Raw genomic sequence first — 19,868 nt, forward strand, 5'->3', positions numbered from 1 at the left:
GGAAGGTGAATGAGCTGTTCCAATGTGAAATGCCGGAAACACAGAAACACAGAAGACACACACACACACACACACACACACACACACACACAACAAGAGGTGGCAATGTATTAATTAATTGCATTTAATAAATGAGCTCATTATCACACATGACTGTACAAATGCATTGTCCAACAGGTGTTGAAATAATGGGATTAAAAGGGGAGATCCCATCAGAAAGACAAAAACAATAGCAAACACAAATAGCACTTTTGGAATCTGATTTTAGTCAACACATAAGGGAAGGGTGCACCGGTCCTGGAAATACTGCAATACCAGGTCAATGCGTGGAGTGGACAGAGCAAGCTCTATTTCCATCTCCCTGTTCTAAAAATCCATTTAATATATGGTCCCCAGATAGGGGACGTATCAGATATTAAACTGATAAGAACAGATACTACACTTGATCTTAGCCAAAAGGCCGAGAAGCGATAACCCGAGCGGCCCTTGCCTTGCCCGAGCCTGTCCCATACTGCTGTTCACCCCTTGCAGCGATTGATTCAGCCTACTCCTAGGCAATTCCATGGGGCCCTGCAGGCTCACACACATTTACAGCTACTAAGCGGGAGGGAGGTGAATAAAGGCCGGAGAGGAAGCTACACAGGATTTGCTTCTTTTGCTTGCACCACAATGCAGTGCTGAAAGAGGAGGAATCTACATAAAAACGCCTTCCTGGCAACGCCCAAATGCCCTCCTGCCATGCAGATAAACACTGGCAGCGGCAGCAAGTGCATGCCCACAGCCACCCCTTGTTCCTTCACACCTTGTATCAGCTGTAATCCAGTCCAGTCCAGTCCAGTGCTGCCTGCTGAGCAGCACTGACCAACACTGCCTGGGCCCAGGCTTTTATCTATCTCTGAGGCAGGCCCCATTATGATGTCAGAAAGCTGGCTCTGGAATCCTGAGGGCTCCACTATGACACGTGCAAAGTTCCGTCTGAACTTTATATAAGACGGTGCGGCTCAGTCAGTCACTCAGTGTTGCCTGAGAGGGCAACACTGCAACAGCCGGCCGCCAGGCTGTCTTTTTTTTGCACATTTATTTGCCTCCAGGAGGCCACAAGAGGGAGACAAGGGACTGCAAAATGGAAAATAGGCATCCACCAACTTTACAGACAACTTCTCTTTGCTCCTACAACCTCCATCCTTGCACAGTTTGTTATTCTTCCAGGTAACATAGTAACAAATCCAAATTGCTGCTCTCTTTGTAGGCAAGCAAGGGTTTGTTGCAACTGCAATTCTTACTTCTTCTTGGAAATGTAGGGACGACAGTACATTCCATCACATCCATCTAGTGTACACAGGTAGGTCCATTGTGGCGGGCGGGCTGCTTTAATGGCTGTTTGCTGTTCCCCCTACTCCACTCCACTATTTGACTGTGGTGCTGCATCAATCAATCAGTGGCTGGCTCAGGTGCAGCTCTTTAACCTACCTAAAAGGGAGGGCGGAGAGAAGACAAGGAAGGTGAATGAGCTGTTCCAATGTGAAATGCCGGAAACACAGAAACACAGAAGACACACACACACACACACACACACACACACACACACAACAAGAGGTGGCAATGTATTAATTAATTGCATTTAATAAATGAGCTCATTATCACACATGACTGTACAAATGCATTGTCCAACAGGTGTTGAAATAATGGGATTAAAAGGGGAGATCCCATCAGAAAGACAAAAACAATAGCAAACACAAATAGCACTTTTGGAATCTGATTTTAGTCAACACATAAGGGAAGGGTGCACCGGTCCTGGAAATACTGCAATACCAGGTCAATGCGTGGAGTGGACAGAGCAAGCTCTATTTCCATCTCCCTGTTCTAAAAATCCATTTAATATATGGTCCCCAGATAGGGGACGTATCAGATATTAAACTGATAAGAACAGATCTTTTTAATTCATTCAGATCACGTCTTAAAAATCATAAAATTCAAAATAAAAAAGACTTAGATCATCACAATGAAAACTGAAAACGTACAATTAATTTTTGTTTTCCTCTTTCCTTTTTTTTCCTAAGAAATCAAAAAAACATTCCTTTTTTAACAGCAATAGTTCCTAACATATCCACTAGATGTTCCTGCAAATCATTACCATCCCACTCACAGTTTACAATGCACGTTAACCACGTTGGCACACCATACCTTTCAAGAAACCCTGGTAAATTTTCTCTTACACAGAGCCGCACCCTCCTCCGCATTTTTTCAAAATTAATTTTACTACGTAACTGCTCTACTTCTTCCAATAACCTGTCTCTTTCTGCTCTTTCCTCTTCTGAAATGACACTTTTTTTCTTTCTCTCTGCTTTTTTCCTTTTTTTCTCATCACTTTGCCCACTTCCTTCCAATTTGTGAAGCTTGCCTTCTTCCAAACTAACTTCCGCTTCCTTTCTTTTGACTATCTTCTTATTTTCCTCTTGTACCTCACGTTTGCTTTTCTTTGGGCACGATTTGAATATGTGCCCCTCCTCTCCACACATATTACATACTTTCCCTTTCTGACATTCATTATACTTATGTCCCTCTTGCAGACATTTTGTACACATTACTTTCTCACAGGCTTCTCTCTCATGACCATACTCTTTACAATTCAAACAAAACATATCCATTCCAAGAAAAAATAAATTTCCACACGCACTTCCAATCTTGAACCGCGCTGGAGGAAACAATAGGTTTCTAGATTCACCAATTCTCACAAATTTACAAAGAAATTTCCACTTCCCAGTCCAAAATCCAAAAGGGTTAAACACTTTCCCCTTTCCCACCACCTCCTCACAAAACTTATTGAGAAATAACTTAATGTCCTCTTCATCCACGTAAGGCGAAAACATTTTTACAACCACCAACTTTTTGTTTGGCACAAAATGTGGTGTTACCTTCACACCCACAAGTCTTGGGTCCCTTTTACCTTCCTTCAAGCGTTCTAAAAAGACAGCATAAATTTCTTCTGTGGCGAAGGTAACGTCAAAGCACCCTCTCCTCGGATAGTCCATCACCGCCAAAATGCATGATCTCTCCAGCTGAAAGAAATCCAACAAAAGAACCTTTGTGATGAACTCCAGATCCTTCCTTTGTCGCTCAGATTCCTCCACGAAAAACCGGACAGCATTCCTGGTACGCATATATTCGGGAATTTCCTCCATCCTGCTCCAAACGAATTCCAGCAATCTCCAAAGAATACCTTCAGTACCGAAGTACCAGGCAGGTGATCGCTCCCCGTTGCCCTGGACTAATCCTCCTCCCCAATAGCAGCAGAGGGGTGAAGTCTCTCCTAAGAGAAACGATCCCCCCAGGCCAAGGAAAAGGGTACCAGGGCACCTCCTGACCAAGAAACAAGGCAATACCCTAAAGTACTACACTTGATCTTAGCCAAAAGGCCGAGAAGCGATAACCCGAGCGGCCCTTGCCTTGCCCGAGCCTGTCCCATACTGCTGTTCACCCCTTGCAGCGATTGATTCAGCCTACTCCTAGGCAATTCCATGGGGCCCTGCAGGCTCACACACATTTACAGCTACTAAGCGGGAGGGAGGTGAATAAAGGCCGGAGAGGAAGCTACACAGGATTTGCTTCTTTTGCTTGCACCACAATGCAGTGCTGAAAGAGGAGGAATCTACATAAAAACGCCTTCCTGGCAACGCCCAAATGCCCTCCTGCCATGCAGATAAACACTGGCAGCGGCAGCAAGTGCATGCCCACAGCCACCCCTTGTTCCTTCACACCTTGTATCAGCTGTAATCCAGTCCAGTCCAGTCCAGTGCTGCCTGCTGAGCAGCACTGACCAACACTGCCTGGGCCCAGGCTTTTATCTATCTCTGAGGCAGGCCCCATTATGATGTCAGAAAGCTGGCTCTGGAATCCTGAGGGCTCCACTATGACACGTGCAAAGTTCCGTCTGAACTTTATATAAGACGGTGCGGCTCAGTCAGTCACTCAGTGTTGCCTGAGAGGGCAACACTGCAACAGCCGGCCGCCAGGCTGTCTTTTTTTTGCACATTTATTTGCCTCCAGGAGGCCACAAGAGGGAGACAAGGGACTGCAAAATGGAAAATAGGCATCCACCAACTTTACAGACAACTTCTCTTTGCTCCTACAACCTCCATCCTTGCACAGTTTGTTATTCTTCCAGGTAACATAGTAACAAATCCAAATTGCTGCTCTCTTTGTAGGCAAGCAAGGGTTTGTTGCAACTGCAATTCTTACTTCTTCTTGGAAATGTAGGGACGACAGTACATTCCATCACATCCATCTAGTGTACACAGGTAGGTCCATTGTGGCGGGCGGGCTGCTTTAATGGCTGTTTGCTGTTCCCCCTACTCCACTCCACTATTTGACTGTGGTGCTGCATCAATCAATCAGTGGCTGGCTCAGGTGCAGCTCTTTAACCTACCTAAAAGGGAGGGCGGAGAGAAGACAAGGAAGGTGAATGAGCTGTTCCAATGTGAAATGCCGGAAACACAGAAACACAGAAGACACACACACACACACACACACACACACACACACACAACAAGAGGTGGCAATGTATTAATTAATTGCATTTAATAAATGAGCTCATTATCACACATGACTGTACAAATGCATTGTCCAACAGGTGTTGAAATAATGGGATTAAAAGGGGAGATCCCATCAGAAAGACAAAAACAATAGCAAACACAAATAGCACTTTTGGAATCTGATTTTAGTCAACACATAAGGGAAGGGTGCACCGGTCCTGGAAATACTGCAATACCAGGTCAATGCGTGGAGTGGACAGAGCAAGCTCTATTTCCATCTCCCTGTTCTAAAAATCCATTTAATATATGGTCCCCAGATAGGGGACGTATCAGATATTAAACTGATAAGAACAGATACTACACTTGATCTTAGCCAAAAGGCCGAGAAGCGATAACCCGAGCGGCCCTTGCCTTGCCCGAGCCTGTCCCATACTGCTGTTCACCCCTTGCAGCGATTGATTCAGCCTACTCCTAGGCAATTCCATGGGGCCCTGCAGGCTCACACACATTTACAGCTACTAAGCGGGAGGGAGGTGAATAAAGGCCGGAGAGGAAGCTACACAGGATTTGCTTCTTTTGCTTGCACCACAATGCAGTGCTGAAAGAGGAGGAATCTACATAAAAACGCCTTCCTGGCAACGCCCAAATGCCCTCCTGCCATGCAGATAAACACTGGCAGCGGCAGCAAGTGCATGCCCACAGCCACCCCTTGTTCCTTCACACCTTGTATCAGCTGTAATCCAGTCCAGTCCAGTCCAGTGCTGCCTGCTGAGCAGCACTGACCAACACTGCCTGGGCCCAGGCTTTTATCTATCTCTGAGGCAGGCCCCATTATGATGTCAGAAAGCTGGCTCTGGAATCCTGAGGGCTCCACTATGACACGTGCAAAGTTCCGTCTGAACTTTATATAAGACGGTGCGGCTCAGTCAGTCACTCAGTGTTGCCTGAGAGGGCAACACTGCAACAGCCGGCCGCCAGGCTGTCTTTTTTTTGCACATTTATTTGCCTCCAGGAGGCCACAAGAGGGAGACAAGGGACTGCAAAATGGAAAATAGGCATCCACCAACTTTACAGACAACTTCTCTTTGCTCCTACAACCTCCATCCTTGCACAGTTTGTTATTCTTCCAGGTAACATAGTAACAAATCCAAATTGCTGCTCTCTTTGTAGGCAAGCAAGGGTTTGTTGCAACTGCAATTCTTACTTCTTCTTGGAAATGTAGGGACGACAGTACATTCCATCACATCCATCTAGTGTACACAGGTAGGTCCATTGTGGCGGGCGGGCTGCTTTAATGGCTGTTTGCTGTTCCCCCTACTCCACTCCACTATTTGACTGTGGTGCTGCATCAATCAATCAGTGGCTGGCTCAGGTGCAGCTCTTTAACCTACCTAAAAGGGAGGGCGGAGAGAAGACAAGGAAGGTGAATGAGCTGTTCCAATGTGAAATGCCGGAAACACAGAAACACAGAAGACACACACACACACACACACACACACACACACACACAACAAGAGGTGGCAATGTATTAATTAATTGCATTTAATAAATGAGCTCATTATCACACATGACTGTACAAATGCATTGTCCAACAGGTGTTGAAATAATGGGATTAAAAGGGGAGATCCCATCAGAAAGACAAAAACAATAGCAAACACAAATAGCACTTTTGGAATCTGATTTTAGTCAACACATAAGGGAAGGGTGCACCGGTCCTGGAAATACTGCAATACCAGGTCAATGCGTGGAGTGGACAGAGCAAGCTCTATTTCCATCTCCCTGTTCTAAAAATCCATTTAATATATGGTCCCCAGATAGGGGACGTATCAGATATTAAACTGATAAGAACAGATCTTTTTAATTCATTCAGATCACGTCTTAAAAATCATAAAATTCAAAATAAAAAAGACTTAGATCATCACAATGAAAACTGAAAACGTACAATTAATTTTTGTTTTCCTCTTTCCTTTTTTTTCCTAAGAAATCAAAAAAACATTCCTTTTTTAACAGCAATAGTTCCTAACATATCCACTAGATGTTCCTGCAAATCATTACCATCCCACTCACAGTTTACAATGCACGTTAACCACGTTGGCACACCATACCTTTCAAGAAACCCTGGTAAATTTTCTCTTACACAGAGCCGCACCCTCCTCCGCATTTTTTCAAAATTAATTTTACTACGTAACTGCTCTACTTCTTCCAATAACCTGTCTCTTTCTGCTCTTTCCTCTTCTGAAATGACACTTTTTTTCTTTCTCTCTGCTTTTTTCCTTTTTTTCTCATCACTTTGCCCACTTCCTTCCAATTTGTGAAGCTTGCCTTCTTCCAAACTAACTTCCGCTTCCTTTCTTTTGACTATCTTCTTATTTTCCTCTTGTACCTCACGTTTGCTTTTCTTTGGGCACGATTTGAATATGTGCCCCTCCTCTCCACACATATTACATACTTTCCCTTTCTGACATTCATTATACTTATGTCCCTCTTGCAGACATTTTGTACACATTACTTTCTCACAGGCTTCTCTCTCATGACCATACTCTTTACAATTCAAACAAAACATATCCATTCCAAGAAAAAATAAATTTCCACACGCACTTCCAATCTTGAACCGCGCTGGAGGAAACAATAGGTTTCTAGATTCACCAATTCTCACAAATTTACAAAGAAATTTCCACTTCCCAGTCCAAAATCCAAAAGGGTTAAACACTTTCCCCTTTCCCACCACCTCCTCACAAAACTTATTGAGAAATAACTTAATGTCCTCTTCATCCACGTAAGGCGAAAACATTTTTACAACCACCAACTTTTTGTTTGGCACAAAATGTGGTGTTACCTTCACACCCACAAGTCTTGGGTCCCTTTTACCTTCCTTCAAGCGTTCTAAAAAGACAGCATAAATTTCTTCTGTGGCGAAGGTAACGTCAAAGCACCCTCTCCTCGGATAGTCCATCACCGCCAAAATGCATGATCTCTCCAGCTGAAAGAAATCCAACAAAAGAACCTTTGTGATGAACTCCAGATCCTTCCTTTGTCGCTCAGATTCCTCCACGAAAAACCGGACAGCATTCCTGGTACGCATATATTCGGGAATTTCCTCCATCCTGCTCCAAACGAATTCCAGCAATCTCCAAAGAATACCTTCAGTACCGAAGTACCAGGCAGGTGATCGCTCCCCGTTGCCCTGGACTAATCCTCCTCCCCAATAGCAGCAGAGGGGTGAAGTCTCTCCTAAGAGAAACGATCCCCCCAGGCCAAGGAAAAGGGTACCAGGGCACCTCCTGACCAAGAAACAAGGCAATACCCTAAAGTACTACACTTGATCTTAGCCAAAAGGCCGAGAAGCGATAACCCGAGCGGCCCTTGCCTTGCCCGAGCCTGTCCCATACTGCTGTTCACCCCTTGCAGCGATTGATTCAGCCTACTCCTAGGCAATTCCATGGGGCCCTGCAGGCTCACACACATTTACAGCTACTAAGCGGGAGGGAGGTGAATAAAGGCCGGAGAGGAAGCTACACAGGATTTGCTTCTTTTGCTTGCACCACAATGCAGTGCTGAAAGAGGAGGAATCTACATAAAAACGCCTTCCTGGCAACGCCCAAATGCCCTCCTGCCATGCAGATAAACACTGGCAGCGGCAGCAAGTGCATGCCCACAGCCACCCCTTGTTCCTTCACACCTTGTATCAGCTGTAATCCAGTCCAGTCCAGTCCAGTGCTGCCTGCTGAGCAGCACTGACCAACACTGCCTGGGCCCAGGCTTTTATCTATCTCTGAGGCAGGCCCCATTATGATGTCAGAAAGCTGGCTCTGGAATCCTGAGGGCTCCACTATGACACGTGCAAAGTTCCGTCTGAACTTTATATAAGACGGTGCGGCTCAGTCAGTCACTCAGTGTTGCCTGAGAGGGCAACACTGCAACAGCCGGCCGCCAGGCTGTCTTTTTTTTGCACATTTATTTGCCTCCAGGAGGCCACAAGAGGGAGACAAGGGACTGCAAAATGGAAAATAGGCATCCACCAACTTTACAGACAACTTCTCTTTGCTCCTACAACCTCCATCCTTGCACAGTTTGTTATTCTTCCAGGTAACATAGTAACAAATCCAAATTGCTGCTCTCTTTGTAGGCAAGCAAGGGTTTGTTGCAACTGCAATTCTTACTTCTTCTTGGAAATGTAGGGACGACAGTACATTCCATCACATCCATCTAGTGTACACAGGTAGGTCCATTGTGGCGGGCGGGCTGCTTTAATGGCTGTTTGCTGTTCCCCCTACTCCACTCCACTATTTGACTGTGGTGCTGCATCAATCAATCAGTGGCTGGCTCAGGTGCAGCTCTTTAACCTACCTAAAAGGGAGGGCGGAGAGAAGACAAGGAAGGTGAATGAGCTGTTCCAATGTGAAATGCCGGAAACACAGAAACACAGAAGACACACACACACACACACACACACACACACACACACAACAAGAGGTGGCAATGTATTAATTAATTGCATTTAATAAATGAGCTCATTATCACACATGACTGTACAAATGCATTGTCCAACAGGTGTTGAAATAATGGGATTAAAAGGGGAGATCCCATCAGAAAGACAAAAACAATAGCAAACACAAATAGCACTTTTGGAATCTGATTTTAGTCAACACATAAGGGAAGGGTGCACCGGTCCTGGAAATACTGCAATACCAGGTCAATGCGTGGAGTGGACAGAGCAAGCTCTATTTCCATCTCCCTGTTCTAAAAATCCATTTAATATATGGTCCCCAGATAGGGGACGTATCAGATATTAAACTGATAAGAACAGATACTACACTTGATCTTAGCCAAAAGGCCGAGAAGCGATAACCCGAGCGGCCCTTGCCTTGCCCGAGCCTGTCCCATACTGCTGTTCACCCCTTGCAGCGATTGATTCAGCCTACTCCTAGGCAATTCCATGGGGCCCTGCAGGCTCACACACATTTACAGCTACTAAGCGGGAGGGAGGTGAATAAAGGCCGGAGAGGAAGCTACACAGGATTTGCTTCTTTTGCTTGCACCACAATGCAGTGCTGAAAGAGGAGGAATCTACATAAAAACGCCTTCCTGGCAACGCCCAAATGCCCTCCTGCCATGCAGATAAACACTGGCAGCGGCAGCAAGTGCATGCCCACAGCCACCCCTTGTTCCTTCACACCTTGTATCAGCTGTAATCCAGTCCAGTCCAGTCCAGTGCTGCCTGCTGAGCAGCACTGACCAACACTGCCTGGGCCCAGGCTTTTATCTATCTCTGAGGCAGGCCCCATTATGATGTCAGAAAGCTGGCTCTGGAATCCTGAGGGCTCCACTATGACACGTGCAAAGTTCCGTCTGAACTTTATATAAGACGGTGCGGCTCAGTCAGTCACTCAGTGTTGCCTGAGAGGGCAACACTGCAACAGCCGGCCGCCAGGCTGTCTTTTTTTTGCACATTTATTTGCCTCCAGGAGGCCACAAGAGGGAGACAAGGGACTGCAAAATGGAAAATAGGCATCCACCAACTTTACAGACAACTTCTCTTTGCTCCTACAACCTCCATCCTTGCACAGTTTGTTATTCTTCCAGGTAACATAGTAACAAATCCAAATTGCTGCTCTCTTTGTAGGCAAGCAAGGGTTTGTTGCAACTGCAATTCTTACTTCTTCTTGGAAATGTAGGGACGACAGTACATTCCATCACATCCATCTAGTGTACACAGGTAGGTCCATTGTGGCGGGCGGGCTGCTTTAATGGCTGTTTGCTGTTCCCCCTACTCCACTCCACTATTTGACTGTGGTGCTGCATCAATCAATCAGTGGCTGGCTCAGGTGCAGCTCTTTAACCTACCTAAAAGGGAGGGCGGAGAGAAGACAAGGAAGGTGAATGAGCTGTTCCAATGTGAAATGCCGGAAACACAGAAACACAGAAGACACACACACACACACACACACACACACACACACACAACAAGAGGTGGCAATGTATTAATTAATTGCATTTAATAAATGAGCTCATTATCACACATGACTGTACAAATGCATTGTCCAACAGGTGTTGAAATAATGGGATTAAAAGGGGAGATCCCATCAGAAAGACAAAAACAATAGCAAACACAAATAGCACTTTTGGAATCTGATTTTAGTCAACACATAAGGGAAGGGTGCACCGGTCCTGGAAATACTGCAATACCAGGTCAATGCGTGGAGTGGACAGAGCAAGCTCTATTTCCATCTCCCTGTTCTAAAAATCCATTTAATATATGGTCCCCAGATAGGGGACGTATCAGATATTAAACTGATAAGAACAGATACTACACTTGATCTTAGCCAAAAGGCCGAGAAGCGATAACCCGAGCGGCCCTTGCCTTGCCCGAGCCTGTCCCATACTGCTGTTCACCCCTTGCAGCGATTGATTCAGCCTACTCCTAGGCAATTCCATGGGGCCCTGCAGGCTCACACACATTTACAGCTACTAAGCGGGAGGGAGGTGAATAAAGGCCGGAGAGGAAGCTACACAGGATTTGCTTCTTTTGCTTGCACCACAATGCAGTGCTGAAAGAGGAGGAATCTACATAAAAACGCCTTCCTGGCAACGCCCAAATGCCCTCCTGCCATGCAGATAAACACTGGCAGCGGCAGCAAGTGCATGCCCACAGCCACCCCTTGTTCCTTCACACCTTGTATCAGCTGTAATCCAGTCCAGTCCAGTCCAGTGCTGCCTGCTGAGCAGCACTGACCAACACTGCCTGGGCCCAGGCTTTTATCTATCTCTGAGGCAGGCCCCATTATGATGTCAGAAAGCTGGCTCTGGAATCCTGAGGGCTCCACTATGACACGTGCAAAGTTCCGTCTGAACTTTATATAAGACGGTGCGGCTCAGTCAGTCACTCAGTGTTGCCTGAGAGGGCAACACTGCAACAGCCGGCCGCCAGGCTGTCTTTTTTTTGCACATTTATTTGCCTCCAGGAGGCCACAAGAGGGAGACAAGGGACTGCAAAATGGAAAATAGGCATCCACCAACTTTACAGACAACTTCTCTTTGCTCCTACAACCTCCATCCTTGCACAGTTTGTTATTCTTCCAGGTAACATAGTAACAAATCCAAATTGCTGCTCTCTTTGTAGGCAAGCAAGGGTTTGTTGCAACTGCAATTCTTACTTCTTCTTGGAAATGTAGGGACGACAGTACATTCCATCACATCCATCTAGTGTACACAGGTAGGTCCATTGTGGCGGGCGGGCTGCTTTAATGGCTGTTTGCTGTTCCCCCTACTCCACTCCACTATTTGACTGTGGTGCTGCATCAATCAATCAGTGGCTGGCTCAGGTGCAGCTCTTTAACCTACCTAAAAGGGAGGGCGGAGAGAAGACAAGGAAGGTGAATGAGCTGTTCCAATGTGAAATGCCGGAAACACAGAAACACAGAAGACACACACACACACACACACACACACACACACACACAACAAGAGGTGGCAATGTATTAATTAATTGCATTTAATAAATGAGCTCATTATCACACATGACTGTACAAATGCATTGTCCAACAGGTGTTGAAATAATGGGATTAAAAGGGGAGATCCCATCAGAAAGACAAAAACAATAGCAAACACAAATAGCACTTTTGGAATCTGATTTTAGTCAACACATAAGGGAAGGGTGCACCGGTCCTGGAAATACTGCAATACCAGGTCAATGCGTGGAGTGGACAGAGCAAGCTCTATTTCCATCTCCCTGTTCTAAAAATCCATTTAATATATGGTCCCCAGATAGGGGACGTATCAGATATTAAACTGATAAGAACAGATCTTTTTAATTCATTCAGATCACGTCTTAAAAATCATAAAATTCAAAATAAAAAAGACTTAGATCATCACAATGAAAACTGAAAACGTACAATTAATTTTTGTTTTCCTCTTTCCTTTTTTTTCCTAAGAAATCAAAAAAACATTCCTTTTTTAACAGCAATAGTTCCTAACATATCCACTAGATGTTCCTGCAAATCATTACCATCCCACTCACAGTTTACAATGCACGTTAACCACGTTGGCACACCATACCTTTCAAGAAACCCTGGTAAATTTTCTCTTACACAGAGCCGCACCCTCCTCCGCATTTTTTCAAAATTAATTTTACTACGTAACTGCTCTACTTCTTCCAATAACCTGTCTCTTTCTGCTCTTTCCTCTTCTGAAATGACACTTTTTTTCTTTCTCTCTGCTTTTTTCCTTTTTTTCTCATCACTTTGCCCACTTCCTTCCAATTTGTGAAGCTTGCCTTCTTCCAAACTAACTTCCGCTTCCTTTCTTTTGACTATCTTCTTATTTTCCTCTTGTACCTCACGTTTGCTTTTCTTTGGGCACGATTTGAATATGTGCCCCTCCTCTCCACACATATTACATACTTTCCCTTTCTGACATTCATTATACTTATGTCCCTCTTGCAGACATTTTGTACACATTACTTTCTCACAGGCTTCTCTCTCATGACCATACTCTTTACAATTCAAACAAAACATATCCATTCCAAGAAAAAATAAATTTCCACACGCACTTCCAATCTTGAACCGCGCTGGAGGAAACAATAGGTTTCTAGATTCACCAATTCTCACAAATTTACAAAGAAATTTCCACTTCCCAGTCCAAAATCCAAAAGGGTTAAACACTTTCCCCTTTCCCACCACCTCCTCACAAAACTTATTGAGAAATAACTTAATGTCCTCTTCATCCACGTAAGGCGAAAACATTTTTACAACCACCAACTTTTTGTTTGGCACAAAATGTGGTGTTACCTTCACACCCACAAGTCTTGGGTCCCTTTTACCTTCCTTCAAGCGTTCTAAAAAGACAGCATAAATTTCTTCTGTGGCGAAGGTAACGTCAAAGCACCCTCTCCTCGGATAGTCCATCACCGCCAAAATGCATGATCTCTCCAGCTGAAAGAAATCCAACAAAAGAACCTTTGTGATGAACTCCAGATCCTTCCTTTGTCGCTCAGATTCCTCCACGAAAAACCGGACAGCATTCCTGGTACGCATATATTCGGGAATTTCCTCCATCCTGCTCCAAACGAATTCCAGCAATCTCCAAAGAATACCTTCAGTACCGAAGTACCAGGCAGGTGATCGCTCCCCGTTGCCCTGGACTAATCCTCCTCCCCAATAGCAGCAGAGGGGTGAAGTCTCTCCTAAGAGAAACGATCCCCCCAGGCCAAGGAAAAGGGTACCAGGGCACCTCCTGACCAAGAAACAAGGCAATACCCTAAAGTACTACACTTGATCTTAGCCAAAAGGCCGAGAAGCGATAACCCGAGCGGCCCTTGCCTTGCCCGAGCCTGTCCCATACTGCTGTTCACCCCTTGCAGCGATTGATTCAGCCTACTCCTAGGCAATTCCATGGGGCCCTGCAGGCTCACACACATTTACAGCTACTAAGCGGGAGGGAGGTGAATAAAGGCCGGAGAGGAAGCTACACAGGATTTGCTTCTTTTGCTTGCACCACAATGCAGTGCTGAAAGAGGAGGAATCTACATAAAAACGCCTTCCTGGCAACGCCCAAATGCCCTCCTGCCATGCAGATAAACACTGGCAGCGGCAGCAAGTGCATGCCCACAGCCACCCCTTGTTCCTTCACACCTTGTATCAGCTGTAATCCAGTCCAGTCCAGTCCAGTGCTGCCTGCTGAGCAGCACTGACCAACACTGCCTGGGCCCAGGCTTTTATCTATCTCTGAGGCAGGCCCCATTATGATGTCAGAAAGCTGGCTCTGGAATCCTGAGGGCTCCACTATGACACGTGCAAAGTTCCGTCTGAACTTTATATAAGACGGTGCGGCTCAGTCAGTCACTCAGTGTTGCCTGAGAGGGCAACACTGCAACAGCCGGCCGCCAGGCTGTCTTTTTTTTGCACATTTATTTGCCTCCAGGAGGCCACAAGAGGGAGACAAGGGACTGCAAAATGGAAAATAGGCATCCACCAACTTTACAGACAACTTCTCTTTGCTCCTACAACCTCCATCCTTGCACAGTTTGTTATTCTTCCAGGTAACATAGTAACAAATCCAAATTGCTGCTCTCTTTGTAGGCAAGCAAGGGTTTGTTGCAACTGCAATTCTTACTTCTTCTTGGAAATGTAGGGACGACAGTACATTCCATCACATCCATCTAGTGTACACAGGTAGGTCCATTGTGGCGGGCGGGCTGCTTTAATGGCTGTTTGCTGTTCCCCCTACTCCACTCCACTATTTGACTGTGGTGCTGCATCAATCAATCAGTGGCTGGCTCAGGTGCAGCTCTTTAACCTACCTAAAAGGGAGGGCGGAGAGAAGACAAGGAAGGTGAATGAGCTGTTCCAATGTGAAATGCCGGAAACACAGAAACACAGAAGACACACACACACACACACACACACACACACACACACAACAAGAGGTGGCAATGTATTAATTAATTGCATTTAATAAATGAGCTCATTATCACACATGACTGTACAAATGCATTGTCCAACAGGTGTTGAAATAATGGGATTAAAAGGGGAGATCCCATCAGAAAGACAAAAACAATAGCAAACACAAATAGCACTTTTGGAATCTGATTTTAGTCAACACATAAGGGAAGGGTGCACCGGTCCTGGAAATACTGCAATACCAGGTCAATGCGTGGAGTGGACAGAGCAAGCTCTATTTCCATCTCCCTGTTCTAAAAATCCATTTAATATATGGTCCCCAGATAGGGGACGTATCAGATATTAAACTGATAAGAACAGATACTACACTTGATCTTAGCCAAAAGGCCGAGAAGCGATAACCCGAGCGGCCCTTGCCTTGCCCGAGCCTGTCCCATACTGCTGTTCACCCCTTGCAGCGATTGATTCAGCCTACTCCTAGGCAATTCCATGGGGCCCTGCAGGCTCACACACATTTACAGCTACTAAGCGGGAGGGAGGTGAATAAAGGCCGGAGAGGAAGCTACACAGGATTTGCTTCTTTTGCTTGCACCACAATGCAGTGCTGAAAGAGGAGGAATCTACATAAAAACGCCTTCCTGGCAACGCCCAAATGCCCTCCTGCCATGCAGATAAACACTGGCAGCGGCAGCAAGTGCATGCCCACAGCCACCCCTTGTTCCTTCACACCTTGTATCAGCTGTAATCCAGTCCAGTCCAGTCCAGTGCTGCCTGCTGAGCAGCACTGACCAACACTGCCTGGGCCCAGGCTTTTATCTATCTCTGAGGCAGGCCCCATTATGATGTCAGAAAGCTGGCTCTGGAATCCTGAGGGCTCCACTATGACACGTGCAAAGTTCCGTCTGAACTTTATATAAGACGGTGCGGCTCAGTCAGTCACTCAGTGTTGCCTGAGAGGGCAACACTGCAACAGCCGGCCGCCAGGCTGTCTTTTTTTTGCACATTTATTTGCCTCCAGGAGGCCACAAGAGGGAGACAAGGGACTGCAAAATGGAAAATAGGCATCCACCAACTTTACAGACAACTTCTCTTTGCTCCTACAACCTCCATCCTTGCACAGTTTGTTATTCTTCCAGGTAACATAGTAACAAATCCAAATTGCTGCTCTCTTTGTAGGCAAGCAAGGGTTTGTTGCAACTGCAATTCTTACTTCTTCTTGGAAATGTAGGGACGACAGTACATTCCATCACATCCATCTAGTGTACACAGGTAGGTCCATTGTGGCGGGCGGGCTGCTTTAATGGCTGTTTGCTGTTCCCCCTACTCCACTCCACTATTTGACTGTGGTGCTGCATCAATCAATCAGTGGCTGGCTCAGGTGCAGCTCTTTAACCTACCTAAAAGGGAGGGCGGAGAGAAGACAAGGAAGGTGAATGAGCTGTTCCAATGTGAAATGCCGGAAACACAGAAACACAGAAGACACACACACACACACACACACACACACACACACACAACAAGAGGTGGCAATGTATTAATTAATTGCATTTAATAAATGAGCTCATTATCACACATGACTGTACAAATGCATTGTCCAACAGGTGTTGAAATAATGGGATTAAAAGGGGAGATCCCATCAGAAAGACAAAAACAATAGCAAACACAAATAGCACTTTTGGAATCTGATTTTAGTCAACACATAAGGGAAGGGTGCACCGGTCCTGGAAATACTGCAATACCAGGTCAATGCGTGGAGTGGACAGAGCAAGCTCTATTTCCATCTCCCTGTTCTAAAAATCCATTTAATATATGGTCCCCAGATAGGGGACGTATCAGATATTAAACTGATAAGAACAGATACTACACTTGATCTTAGCCAAAAGGCCGAGAAGCGATAACCCGAGCGGCCCTTGCCTTGCCCGAGCCTGTCCCATACTGCTGTTCACCCCTTGCAGCGATTGATTCAGCCTACTCCTAGGCAATTCCATGGGGCCCTGCAGGCTCACACACATTTACAGCTACTAAGCGGGAGGGAGGTGAATAAAGGCCGGAGAGGAAGCTACACAGGATTTGCTTCTTTTGCTTGCACCACAATGCAGTGCTGAAAGAGGAGGAATCTACATAAAAACGCCTTCCTGGCAACGCCCAAATGCCCTCCTGCCATGCAGATAAACACTGGCAGCGGCAGCAAGTGCATGCCCACAGCCACCCCTTGTTCCTTCACACCTTGTATCAGCTGTAATCCAGTCCAGTCCAGTCCAGTGCTGCCTGCTGAGCAGCACTGACCAACACTGCCTGGGCCCAGGCTTTTATCTATCTCTGAGGCAGGCCCCATTATGATGTCAGAAAGCTGGCTCTGGAATCCTGAGGGCTCCACTATGACACGTGCAAAGTTCCGTCTGAACTTTATATAAGACGGTGCGGCTCAGTCAGTCACTCAGTGTTGCCTGAGAGGGCAACACTGCAACAGCCGGCCGCCAGGCTGTCTTTTTTTTGCACATTTATTTGCCTCCAGGAGGCCACAAGAGGGAGACAAGGGACTGCAAAATGGAAAATAGGCATCCACCAACTTTACAGACAACTTCTCTTTGCTCCTACAACCTCCATCCTTGCACAGTTTGTTATTCTTCCAGGTAACATAGTAACAAATCCAAATTGCTGCTCTCTTTGTAGGCAAGCAAGGGTTTGTTGCAACTGCAATTCTTACTTCTTCTTGGAAATGTAGGGACGACAGTACATTCCATCACATCCATCTAGTGTACACAGGTAGGTCCATTGTGGCGGGCGGGCTGCTTTAATGGCTGTTTGCTGTTCCCCCTACTCCACTCCACTATTTGACTGTGGTGCTGCATCAATCAATCAGTGGCTGGCTCAGGTGCAGCTCTTTAACCTACCTAAAAGGGAGGGCGGAGAGAAGACAAGGAAGGTGAATGAGCTGTTCCAATGTGAAATGCCGGAAACACAGAAACACAGAAGACACACACACACACACACACACACACACACACACACAACAAGAGGTGGCAATGTATTAATTAATTGCATTTAATAAATGAGCTCATTATCACACATGACTGTACAAATGCATTGTCCAACAGGTGTTGAAATAATGGGATTAAAAGGGGAGATCCCATCAGAAAGACAAAAACAATAGCAAACACAAATAGCACTTTTGGAATCTGATTTTAGTCAACACATAAGGGAAGGGTGCACCGGTCCTGGAAATACTGCAATACCAGGTCAATGCGTGGAGTGGACAGAGCAAGCTCTATTTCCATCTCCCTGTTCTAAAAATCCATTTAATATATGGTCCCCAGATAGGGGACGTATCAGATATTAAACTGATAAGAACAGATACTACACTTGATCTTAGCCAAAAGGCCGAGAAGCGATAACCCGAGCGGCCCTTGCCTTGCCCGAGCCTGTCCCATACTGCTGTTCACCCCTTGCAGCGATTGATTCAGCCTACTCCTAGGCAATTCCATGGGGCCCTGCAGGCTCACACACATTTACAGCTACTAAGCGGGAGGGAGGTGAATAAAGGCCGGAGAGGAAGCTACACAGGATTTGCTTCTTTTGCTTGCACCACAATGCAGTGCTGAAAGAGGAGGAATCTACATAAAAACGCCTTCCTGGCAACGCCCAAATGCCCTCCTGCCATGCAGATAAACACTGGCAGCGGCAGCAAGTGCATGCCCACAGCCACCCCTTGTTCCTTCACACCTTGTATCAGCTGTAATCCAGTCCAGTCCAGTCCAGTGCTGCCTGCTGAGCAGCACTGACCAACACTGCCTGGGCCCAGGCTTTTATCTATCTCTGAGGCAGGCCCCATTATGATGTCAGAAAGCTGGCTCTGGAATCCTGAGGGCTCCACTATGACACGTGCAAAGTTCCGTCTGAACTTTATATAAGACGGTGCGGCTCAGTCAGTCACTCAGTGTTGCCTGAGAGGGCAACACTGCAACAGCCGGCCGCCAGGCTGTCTTTTTTTTGCACATTTATTTGCCTCCAGGAGGCCACAAGAGGGAGACAAGGGACTGCAAAATGGAAAATAGGCATCCACCAACTTTACAGACAACTTCTCTTTGCTCCTACAACCTCCATCCTTGCACAGTTTGTTATTCTTCCAGGTAACATAGTAACAAATCCAAATTGCTGCTCTCTTTGTAGGCAAGCAAGGGTTTGTTGCAACTGCAATTCTTACTTCTTCTTGGAAATGTAGGGACGACAGTACATTCCATCACATCCATCTAGTGTACACAGGTAGGTCCATTGTGGCGGGCGGGCTGCTTTAATGGCTGTTTGCTGTTCCCCCTACTCCACTCCACTATTTGACTGTGGTGCTGCATCAATCAATCAGTGGCTGGCTCAGGTGCAGCTCTTTAACCTACCTAAAAGGGAGGGCGGAGAGAAGACAAGGAAGGTGAATGAGCTGTTCCAATGTGAAATGCCGGAAACACAGAAACACAGAAGACACACACACACACACACACACACACACACACACACAACAAGAGGTGGCAATGTATTAATTAATTGCATTTAATAAATGAGCTCATTATCACACATGACTGTACAAATGCATTGTCCAACAGGTGTTGAAATAATGGGATTAAAAGGGGAGATCCCATCAGAAAGACAAAAACAATAGCAAACACAAATAGCACTTTTGGAATCTGATTTTAGTCAACACATAAGGGAAGGGTGCACCGGTCCTGGAAATACTGCAATACCAGGTCAATGCGTGGAGTGGACAGAGCAAGCTCTATTTCCATCTCCCTGTTCTAAAAATCCATTTAATATATGGTCCCCAGATAGGGGACGTATCAGATATTAAACTGATAAGAACAGATCTTTTTAATTCATTCAGATCACGTCTTAAAAATCATAAAATTCAAAATAAAAAAGACTTAGATCATCACAATGAAAACTGAAAACG

The 19,868-nt window shown here is 45.8% G+C and overlaps 11 non-coding genes and 3 pseudogenes across 11 annotated transcripts; all 14 read right to left on the reverse strand.

Annotated features, from left to right (window-relative positions):
• Positions 1–281: 281 nt before the first annotated feature.
• Positions 282–472, reverse strand: LOC142705730 (U2 spliceosomal RNA). The gene has a single exon (XR_012868251.1). It is a non-coding gene; the product is annotated as a U2 spliceosomal RNA (small nuclear RNA).
• A 1,306-nt stretch (positions 473–1,778) lies between these two features.
• On the reverse strand, positions 1,779–1,968 carry LOC142705791 (U2 spliceosomal RNA). The gene has a single exon (XR_012868305.1). It is a non-coding gene; the product is annotated as a U2 spliceosomal RNA (small nuclear RNA).
• Positions 1,969–3,317: 1,349 nt separating this feature from the next.
• Positions 3,318–3,428, reverse strand: LOC142705802 (U2 spliceosomal RNA; annotated as a pseudogene).
• Positions 3,429–4,734: 1,306 nt separating this feature from the next.
• On the reverse strand, positions 4,735–4,925 carry LOC142705814 (U2 spliceosomal RNA). Its single transcript, XR_012868316.1, has one exon. It is a non-coding gene; the product is annotated as a U2 spliceosomal RNA (small nuclear RNA).
• Positions 4,926–6,231: 1,306 nt separating this feature from the next.
• LOC142705792 (U2 spliceosomal RNA) lies at positions 6,232–6,421 on the reverse strand. The gene has a single exon (XR_012868306.1). It is a non-coding gene; the product is annotated as a U2 spliceosomal RNA (small nuclear RNA).
• A 1,349-nt stretch (positions 6,422–7,770) lies between these two features.
• LOC142705803 (U2 spliceosomal RNA) lies at positions 7,771–7,881 on the reverse strand (annotated as a pseudogene).
• Positions 7,882–9,187: 1,306 nt separating this feature from the next.
• LOC142705826 (U2 spliceosomal RNA) lies at positions 9,188–9,378 on the reverse strand. The gene has a single exon (XR_012868327.1). It is a non-coding gene; the product is annotated as a U2 spliceosomal RNA (small nuclear RNA).
• Positions 9,379–10,684: 1,306 nt separating this feature from the next.
• Positions 10,685–10,875, reverse strand: LOC142705839 (U2 spliceosomal RNA). Its single transcript, XR_012868338.1, has one exon. It is a non-coding gene; the product is annotated as a U2 spliceosomal RNA (small nuclear RNA).
• Positions 10,876–12,181: 1,306 nt separating this feature from the next.
• LOC142705793 (U2 spliceosomal RNA) lies at positions 12,182–12,371 on the reverse strand. The gene has a single exon (XR_012868307.1). It is a non-coding gene; the product is annotated as a U2 spliceosomal RNA (small nuclear RNA).
• A 1,349-nt stretch (positions 12,372–13,720) lies between these two features.
• LOC142705804 (U2 spliceosomal RNA) lies at positions 13,721–13,831 on the reverse strand (annotated as a pseudogene).
• A 1,306-nt stretch (positions 13,832–15,137) lies between these two features.
• Positions 15,138–15,328, reverse strand: LOC142705851 (U2 spliceosomal RNA). The gene has a single exon (XR_012868349.1). It is a non-coding gene; the product is annotated as a U2 spliceosomal RNA (small nuclear RNA).
• Positions 15,329–16,634: 1,306 nt separating this feature from the next.
• LOC142705737 (U2 spliceosomal RNA) lies at positions 16,635–16,825 on the reverse strand. The gene has a single exon (XR_012868257.1). It is a non-coding gene; the product is annotated as a U2 spliceosomal RNA (small nuclear RNA).
• A 1,306-nt stretch (positions 16,826–18,131) lies between these two features.
• LOC142705749 (U2 spliceosomal RNA) lies at positions 18,132–18,322 on the reverse strand. Its single transcript, XR_012868268.1, has one exon. It is a non-coding gene; the product is annotated as a U2 spliceosomal RNA (small nuclear RNA).
• A 1,306-nt stretch (positions 18,323–19,628) lies between these two features.
• On the reverse strand, positions 19,629–19,818 carry LOC142705794 (U2 spliceosomal RNA). The gene has a single exon (XR_012868308.1). It is a non-coding gene; the product is annotated as a U2 spliceosomal RNA (small nuclear RNA).
• Positions 19,819–19,868: the final 50 nt, after the last annotated feature.

The sequence above is a fragment of the Rhinoderma darwinii genome, unplaced genomic scaffold (genome assembly GCF_050947455.1).
Source record: "Rhinoderma darwinii isolate aRhiDar2 unplaced genomic scaffold, aRhiDar2.hap1 Scaffold_3401, whole genome shotgun sequence".
Lineage (NCBI taxonomy): Eukaryota > Metazoa > Chordata > Amphibia > Anura > Rhinodermatidae > Rhinoderma > Rhinoderma darwinii.